Raw genomic sequence first — 7,541 nt, forward strand, 5'->3', positions numbered from 1 at the left:
TGTTGAGACAGGGTCTTGCTCTATTGCCCAGGCTGGGTTCAAGCGATTCTCCTGCCTCAGCCTCCCAATTAGCATGGATTACAGGCATCTGCCACTACACCCGCCTAATTTTTTGTATTTTTAGTAGACATGGGGTTTCACCATGTTGGCCAGGCTGGTCTCGAACTCCTGATGTCAGGTGATCCACCCACCTGGGCCTCCCAGTGCTGGGATTACAGGCGTGTGCCACCACACCCAGCCCATTTTTCCAATATCTTATGGAACATATTTAAAAATTCATCATGCAATAGTTCAAAATTAATGTCTCAAATTCCAAAATACAAATATTATATAGGCATTGTCTCAAAACTCAAATAATAAAGCTATAAAATTATAATTTAAAAATAACTGAAAAAAATAAAAAGTTAATTGTTTTTGACAAGTATTTTGATTTTTTAATTTTTTTAGTGGTTATAAATGTCTAGGTTTTTGTCTTTAAGTCAATTTTGGCAATTTATCATTTTCCTAGGAAATAACCTATTTTCTCTGGGTTTTCAAATTTGTTGGAATAAACTTGAACATCAACTTCATTTTATTTTCAAAAAATTGTTTCAGTATTTTCTTTTTCTTTCTTTTTTTTTTTTGAGACGGAGTCTCACTCTGTCACCCAGGCTGGAGTGCAGTGGCGCGATCTCAGCTCACTGCAAGCTCCGCCTCCCGGGTTCACGCCATTCTCCTGCCTCAGCCTCCGGAGTAGCTGGGACTACAGGCGCCCGCCACCGCGTCGGGCTAATTTTTTGTATTTTTATAAGAGACGGGGTTTCAACGTGGTCTCCATCTCCTGACCTCGTGATCCGCCCGCCTCGGCCTCTCAAAGTGCTGGGATTACAGGCATGAGCCACCGCGCCCGGTGTTTCAGTATTTTCAATACAATTTCTCATTCTTAATGTCTATAGTTATAATTTTCTTCTTAATTAACATTACTAGACTTTCACACGCTATGTATATGTGTGTATATATATGTGTGTGTATATATATGTGTGTATATATATGTGTATGTGTGTGTATATATATATATTTGGGTTTTTTTTTTTTGTTTTTTTTTTTTTTTGAGACTTAGTCTGGCTCTGTCGCCCAGGCTGGAGTGCAGTGGCGCCATCTCAGCTCACTGCAAGCTCCGCCTCCGGGGTTCACGCCATTCGCCTGCCTCAGCCTCCAGACTAGCTGGGACTACAGGCGCCCACCACTACGCCGGGCTAATTTTTTGTATTTTTAGTAGAGACGGGGTTTCACCGGGTTAGCCAGGATGGTCTCGATCTCCTGACCTCGTGATCCGCCCGCCTCCGGCCTCCCAAAGTGCTGGGATTACAGGCGTGAGCCACCGAGCCACCGTGCCCGGCCTGTATGTGTGTGTATATATATATATATATTTTGTTTCAAAGAACTAGCTTTTGGATTTATTGAGAAATTGTACTATTGCTTTCTCTGCCGCTCTTGGTGCTGCTTGTATGCTCATTCTGAGAGGTGACAGCGTGCTGGCAGCCTCGCAGCCCTTGCTCTCTCTAGGCGCCGCCTCGGCCTTGGCGCCCGCTCTCGCGGCGCTGCAGGAGCCCCTTCAGCCCGCCGCTGCACTGTGGGAGCCCTTTTCTGGGCTGGCCAAGACCGAAGCCGGCTCCCTCGGTTTGCGGGGAGGTGTGGAGGGAGAGGCGTGGAGGGAGAGGCGCGGGCGGGAACCGGGGCTGCGCGCGGCGCTTGCGGGCCAGCGCGAGTTCCGGATAGGCGTGGGCTCGGCGGGCCCCGCCCGTCGCAGCTGCTGGCCGCCCCGCCGGCCTGGGCAGTGAGGGGCTTAGCACCTAGGCCAGCAGCTGCTGTGCTCGATTTCTCGCGGGGCCTTAGCTGCCTCCCTGACGATCGCCGCCCCCTGCTCCACGGCGCCCAGTCCCATAGACCGCCCAAGGGCTGAGGAGTGCGGGCGCACGGCTCCGGACGGGCAGGGAGCTCCACTTGCGTCCCTGGTGCAGGATCCACTGGGTGAAGCCAGCTGGGCTCCTGAGTCTGGTGGGGACTTGGAGAATCTTTATGTCTAGCTAAGGGATTGTAAATACACCAATCAGCACTCTGTATCTAGCTCAAGGTTTGTAAACACACCAATCAGCACCCTGTATCTAGCTCAGGGTTTGTGAATGCACCAATGGGCACTCTGTATCTAGTTAAACTGGTGGGGACTTGGAGAATCTTTATGTCTAGCTAAGGGATTGTGAATGCACCATTGGGCACTCTGTATCTAGTTAAAAACTGGTGGGGACTTGGAGAATCTTTATGTCTAGCTAAGGGATTGTGAATGCACCAATCAGCACTCTGTATCTAGCTCAGGGTTTGTAAATACACCAGTCCACACTCTGTATCTAGCTAATCTAGTGGGGACCTGTAGAACTTTTGGGTCTAGCTCAGGGATTGTAAATGCACCAATCAGCACCCTGTCAAAACGGACCAATCAGCTGTCTGTAAAACAGACCAATCGGCTCTCTGTAAAATGGACCAATCAGCAGGATGTGGGCGAGGCCAGATAAGAGAATAAAAGCAGGCTGCCCGAACTAGCAGTGGTAGTGGGTTAAGGGTGTTTCTATGCTGTGGAAGCTTTTGTTGTTTTGCTATAAATCTTGTTATTGTTTATTGTTCGTTGTTCAGGTCCACGCTGCCTTTATGAACTGTAACAGTCGCTGGGAAGATCTGTAGTTTTGTTTCTTGAAGCCATCCTAGACCACGAACCCACCGGGAGGAACAGACAATTCCCGACAGGCCGCCTTAAGAGCTATAAAACTCACCGCGGAAACATGTAGCTTCACTCCTGAGCCAGCGAGACCACGAACCCACCAGAAGGAAGAAACTCCAAACACATGAGAATATCAGAAGGAACAAACTCTGGACATGCTGCCCTTAAGAACTGTAATATTGCTAGGGTGTGTGGCTTCATGAAGTCGGTGAGACCAAGAACTCACAAATCTCAGACACAATTTGGTGCAGACCTGATACCTGTTTTATGAAGGGGCAGCTGAGGAGACTCTGGCGTTTCCCATGGCCTACGAAAAGCCCTGGGAAGGAGTCGAGACTGAGAACAATGATCATATTAATTTGAAGGGGGCGGGGTGGTTCTGGGGTGCACTTTAAGAGGTATGTACCACTCAGTAAACTAATTAAAGCCTATTGTGAATGACAGGGATTGTCAATGAGGCAGGTCAGATTCTGATTTGATGGGCAACCCATCAATGAAATAGATAACACCTACACAGTTGGAGGGTGAAGATACAATTGATATGCTCCAACAGCCGACAGGAGGTGTTTGCTAAAAAGAGAACCTGGTTCTTTACTCCAGAACTCTTAACTTTAAAGACCAAGATTACATTCGCAATTAGAAAACCGATTTGGTTCTACCACATCGTGAGTACTATAATACAGCTTTCTCTACTTTCATTTCCCCCTTCCCCATTTCTTTATTGTACATAAAGTAACTGGTGTATGTGCACAAGCATATTGCTTTTTTTTTTAAACCAAGCAGCCAATGGTATGTTTCGATTGACATCAGGTGGAGACAGGAGGGGGAAAAATACTGATTCTGTGAAAATACCCCATTTTCTCCATTAGTGGCATGCTCAGTCGGCTTTTACGTTTATATTCCAGTAAGTTATTTTGCTCTCACTGTTTTAACAAAAAAGAAAAATCCTTGCATACCTTGTTCAGTTGGAGAATTTTAATGTTTTTCATTTATCATTGTAAAACCAAGGACAATTTTATACTTTTTTGTACGTAGCTGTTACGTGTAGGGCAATCTGTCTTTAAGTAGGGATAAATAACTCTAAAACAAAGAATCCTAGTTTTCCCTTCAAGTTAAGCATCTTCTTTAAACTTGTTTTAAATGAAAAAAAGTACTATCATTCTGGTTTCTGATTTTTGAATTTTTGATGGCTGTGTCATTTTTCTTTTTGCTTTTGTAGATAATCCTACAGGAAACACTTGACTTGCATTGCTCTATTCTAGTGCTCATATTTCTGTAAGGTAGATTTCTAAAAGGATTAAGGATTCACAAGGCTCAGATATTCTGAATTTGGGTGGATGCTGCCTAATTATCCTTCGAAAAATATCTAAGCCTGTACTTCCACAAATCACTGAACCTGTTTTTCTCCAAACCTCGTCAACTCTGGATACCACCTCTCTTAGTCATTTTTCCAGTCTGATGTGCAAAAACATGACATGGCCTATTTAAGTGCATAAAATTGATCGAGTGAGGACAGTCTATTGAATAAAAATAAGTTCTCATGGTTAGTAAGAATAAAACGAGCCAGGATATTAAACATGGAAGAGTATATAGGCCTGTGAAAAGAGGGAAAATGAAGAAACCAGGAGAATTGTGGAATTTTTTGAGTGCAAGAAGGGGGGCCTCTGTTTGCAGGAAAATAGAATAGGAATAATACAAAAAAATTTTTAATTAAAAAATAGAGAAAGGGGAGCCAGAGTAAGTGGGAATTTGATGAGGTTTAGTTGAGGTTTCAGTTAATGTCCTACGTGTGTACAACTTCAGACTGGCCAGGCATTGGGTCTCCACTTCATGTCAATGATAAGATGATGTAATAGAGTAAGTCTTAACGGGGAGGATAAGATCAGCGATCAGGTTGGTGGGCTCCACCTTTCAGGGAGGTCAGGAGGAGGTATGGGATGAGTGGTGGGTGACACAGGCAAGGGTCAAATTCTAAGGGAAGAAATTGCGTTAGGCACAGAAGGCCTAAACTGACGGGTGCTCAGGAGCGTCTGTGGCTGTTCCCTCTGGATTCATTGTTTCCAGGGCTAAAAAAGGAAGGAGCAGCAGAAGCAACTCAATGTTTTTTTATATTTGTACCAACACTATATTTTACAAATATTTACGTTTGTCTTTCATAATAGCCTTCTATTGCTGACTGGACCAAAGCCAAACTCAGCCTCCCTGACCCTTCTGCATGATGTCACCCTTTCTAGCATCTACCCACGGCACTCTCTTGTTGGCTTCCTTCCTCTCGTATGTCACAGTCAATTTTCTTCACACACTCGACTTATTTTCAGTTTTTTAATCTCATGCTATCCCTACGCAAAGCAATGCTTTCTCTTGGCCCCAATCTCATATTTCACAAGTAAAATCCAATCCTAACCTAAAATAGTCTTTCCTTTTGCCAGAATATCATGGGCGATGTACTTCTATGAGCATATATCTCAGAGCTGCTCCACAGCCTTCTATTAGTATCAAGCGGAGAAGGCTGAACAGATACTTCAAGGCCCTCAGCTCTGAAGTTGGGTTTGGAGCCTGTGGTGTTCTTAGCTTTGGAAATTCCTCCACCTACTGGTTGCCTGAAATCCTGTCTGTTCACATTATATAATGAGGTTCGCAGTTGTTTTATGAGATCGGCCTATTTTTAAGAGTAACACGGGCCTCTTGTGAATGACACATTTCTAAGTCATTTCGAATTCCTAAAATAAAATTAAAAATGTGCTATAAAGAATATTTTCTAATAGAAAATGTTTTCAAGCAGATGACAAATTTCTTAATGCTTTTGAACAACCATTAGGGGGCAGAAAATCATTACACAGTATAGCAATTCAGTCCACGTTAGGCTGGAGAAGAGAAAGCCTATTTTATGTGTATTTCCAAAAGTTAGTACCAAAATCAAGTTATTTTTCAGTGTAATGATTGATTTGGTGCTTGGGTGTCTTATTTACAAAAGAAGCCTTCTGTAGTGGCTTTATTTTTTGCAACTTGCTTCCTATCAATGTATCAAATCAGATGAACCTTACCCTGAAGGAAACACTTTAGAGACCAATGTGACATCTTGGGGCAGGTTTGCCATATATGACTAGTAAGAATAGTTGAAATATGTTGATAAACTAAAAGTAAGTTTATCTCACTAAAAATTAGAGAAATTCATAAAACAATAGATTTATGGCTGCCCAAGTTTCAGGAACTCTTTTCAGTCACCCTATCAAACCATGGGTTCAAGCGTGGTTAAAAATAGTTCGCTGCTACTTTAACAGCTTCTCTTCCCCCAAAAAAACAACTCCTTAAAGATTAGAATGCAATTATTTCTACTTCTCACTTCCATTCCTCCATCAGCCAGCCTTTCACCTCTCACCCCATGAAACTTCCCAATGAATGCCACCCGTGACTTCCTATTGGCCAAATCCAGGTTCTCTAATTAGAAGGATTATAAACAAGCACTTGCTAATTTAAGAGAAATTTATTAAAAGTATATCACAAGCTGGATACAGTGGCTCACGCCTGTAATCCCAACACTTTGGGAGGCTGAGGTGGGTGGATCGCTTAAGCCCGGGAGGTCGACACCAAACTGGCCAAAATAGAGAAACTCCGTCTCTACCAAAAAACACACAAAAATATAGCCAGGCATAGTGGCACTTACCTGTAATCCCAGACACTTGAGAGGGTGAGGTGGGAGGATCACCGGAGCCTGGGGAGGTCAAAGTTGCAGTGAGCCATGATCATGCCACTGCGCTCCAACCTGGGAAGCAGAGCGAGACCCCATCTCAAAAAATAATAGGCCAGGCGTGGTGGCTCACGCCTGTAATCCCAGCACTTTGTGAGGCCAAGGCGGGCGGATCACGAGGTCAGGAGTTCGAGACCATCCTGGCCAACATGGTGAAACCCGTCTCTACTAAAAATACAAAAATTAGCCAGACGTGGCAGGCGCCTGTAATCCCAGCTACTTGGGAGGCTGAGGCAGGAGAATCGCTTGAAACTGGAAGGCAGCGGTTGCAGTGAGCAGAGGTTGTGCCACTGCACTTCAGCCTGGGCAACAAGAGTGAAACTCCGCCTCAAAATCAATCAATCACAGCTCCTGAAATTAAAGAAGCGTAGGTAGCAAGAGTTAACACTCTTATAAGGGCCCTCTGCTGGCACTACATTTATTCCATCCTTGGATCACTTGGCTCAAGGTTCCAAGTCCTCATAAGTCAGTCCAATCTGCTGAGCTCGGGCCACATACCCACCTGGTGGCTTGGAGTGAGCAGTGCAGAATGCCCTGAGAGTCTTAGCACAGGTGCACACATTGGGGGAAGAGTTATTAAGTGGAAATTCTCTCTCCAAAAGAAGGAAAAAAAGAGGTAGTGTGGTCAAAAGAGAACATGTCCACCAGTTTTCATCCTTCCTGATTTCTTTATGGTTTTCGCACCAGACGTAACTCCTGTGATGGTTAATTCTGTGTGTCAACATGACTGGCCAAGGGGCACCCAGATTAAACGTTGTGTCTGAGTGTGTCTGCGAGGGTGTTTCCAGATGAGGTTAGCATTTGAATTGGTGAATTCAGTAAAGCAGGTTGGCCTCCTCAATGTGTGTGGGCATCATCCAATCTGTTAGGAGCCTGAACAGAACAAGAAGTGGAGGAAGGAGGAATTCTTCCATTTTTTGTTTCCTGCTTGCCTGCTTGAGCTGGTACATTGGTCTTCTGACCTTGGACTGGGAATCACACACATATATACACATATACATACACACGCACACCCATATATATATACATATATGTACACAT

The 7,541-nt window shown here is 44.3% G+C and overlaps 1 pseudogene; it reads left to right on the forward strand.

Moving 5' to 3' along the window:
* Window positions 1–2,594: 2,594 nt before the first annotated feature.
* Window positions 2,595–3,911, forward strand: LOC109027215 (small ubiquitin-related modifier 2-like; annotated as a pseudogene).
* The last annotated feature ends 3,630 nt before the right edge of the window (window positions 3,912–7,541 follow it).

The sequence above is a fragment of the Gorilla gorilla genome, chromosome 5 (genome assembly GCF_029281585.2).
Source record: "Gorilla gorilla gorilla isolate KB3781 chromosome 5, NHGRI_mGorGor1-v2.1_pri, whole genome shotgun sequence".
Taxonomy (NCBI): domain Eukaryota; kingdom Metazoa; phylum Chordata; class Mammalia; order Primates; family Hominidae; genus Gorilla; species Gorilla gorilla.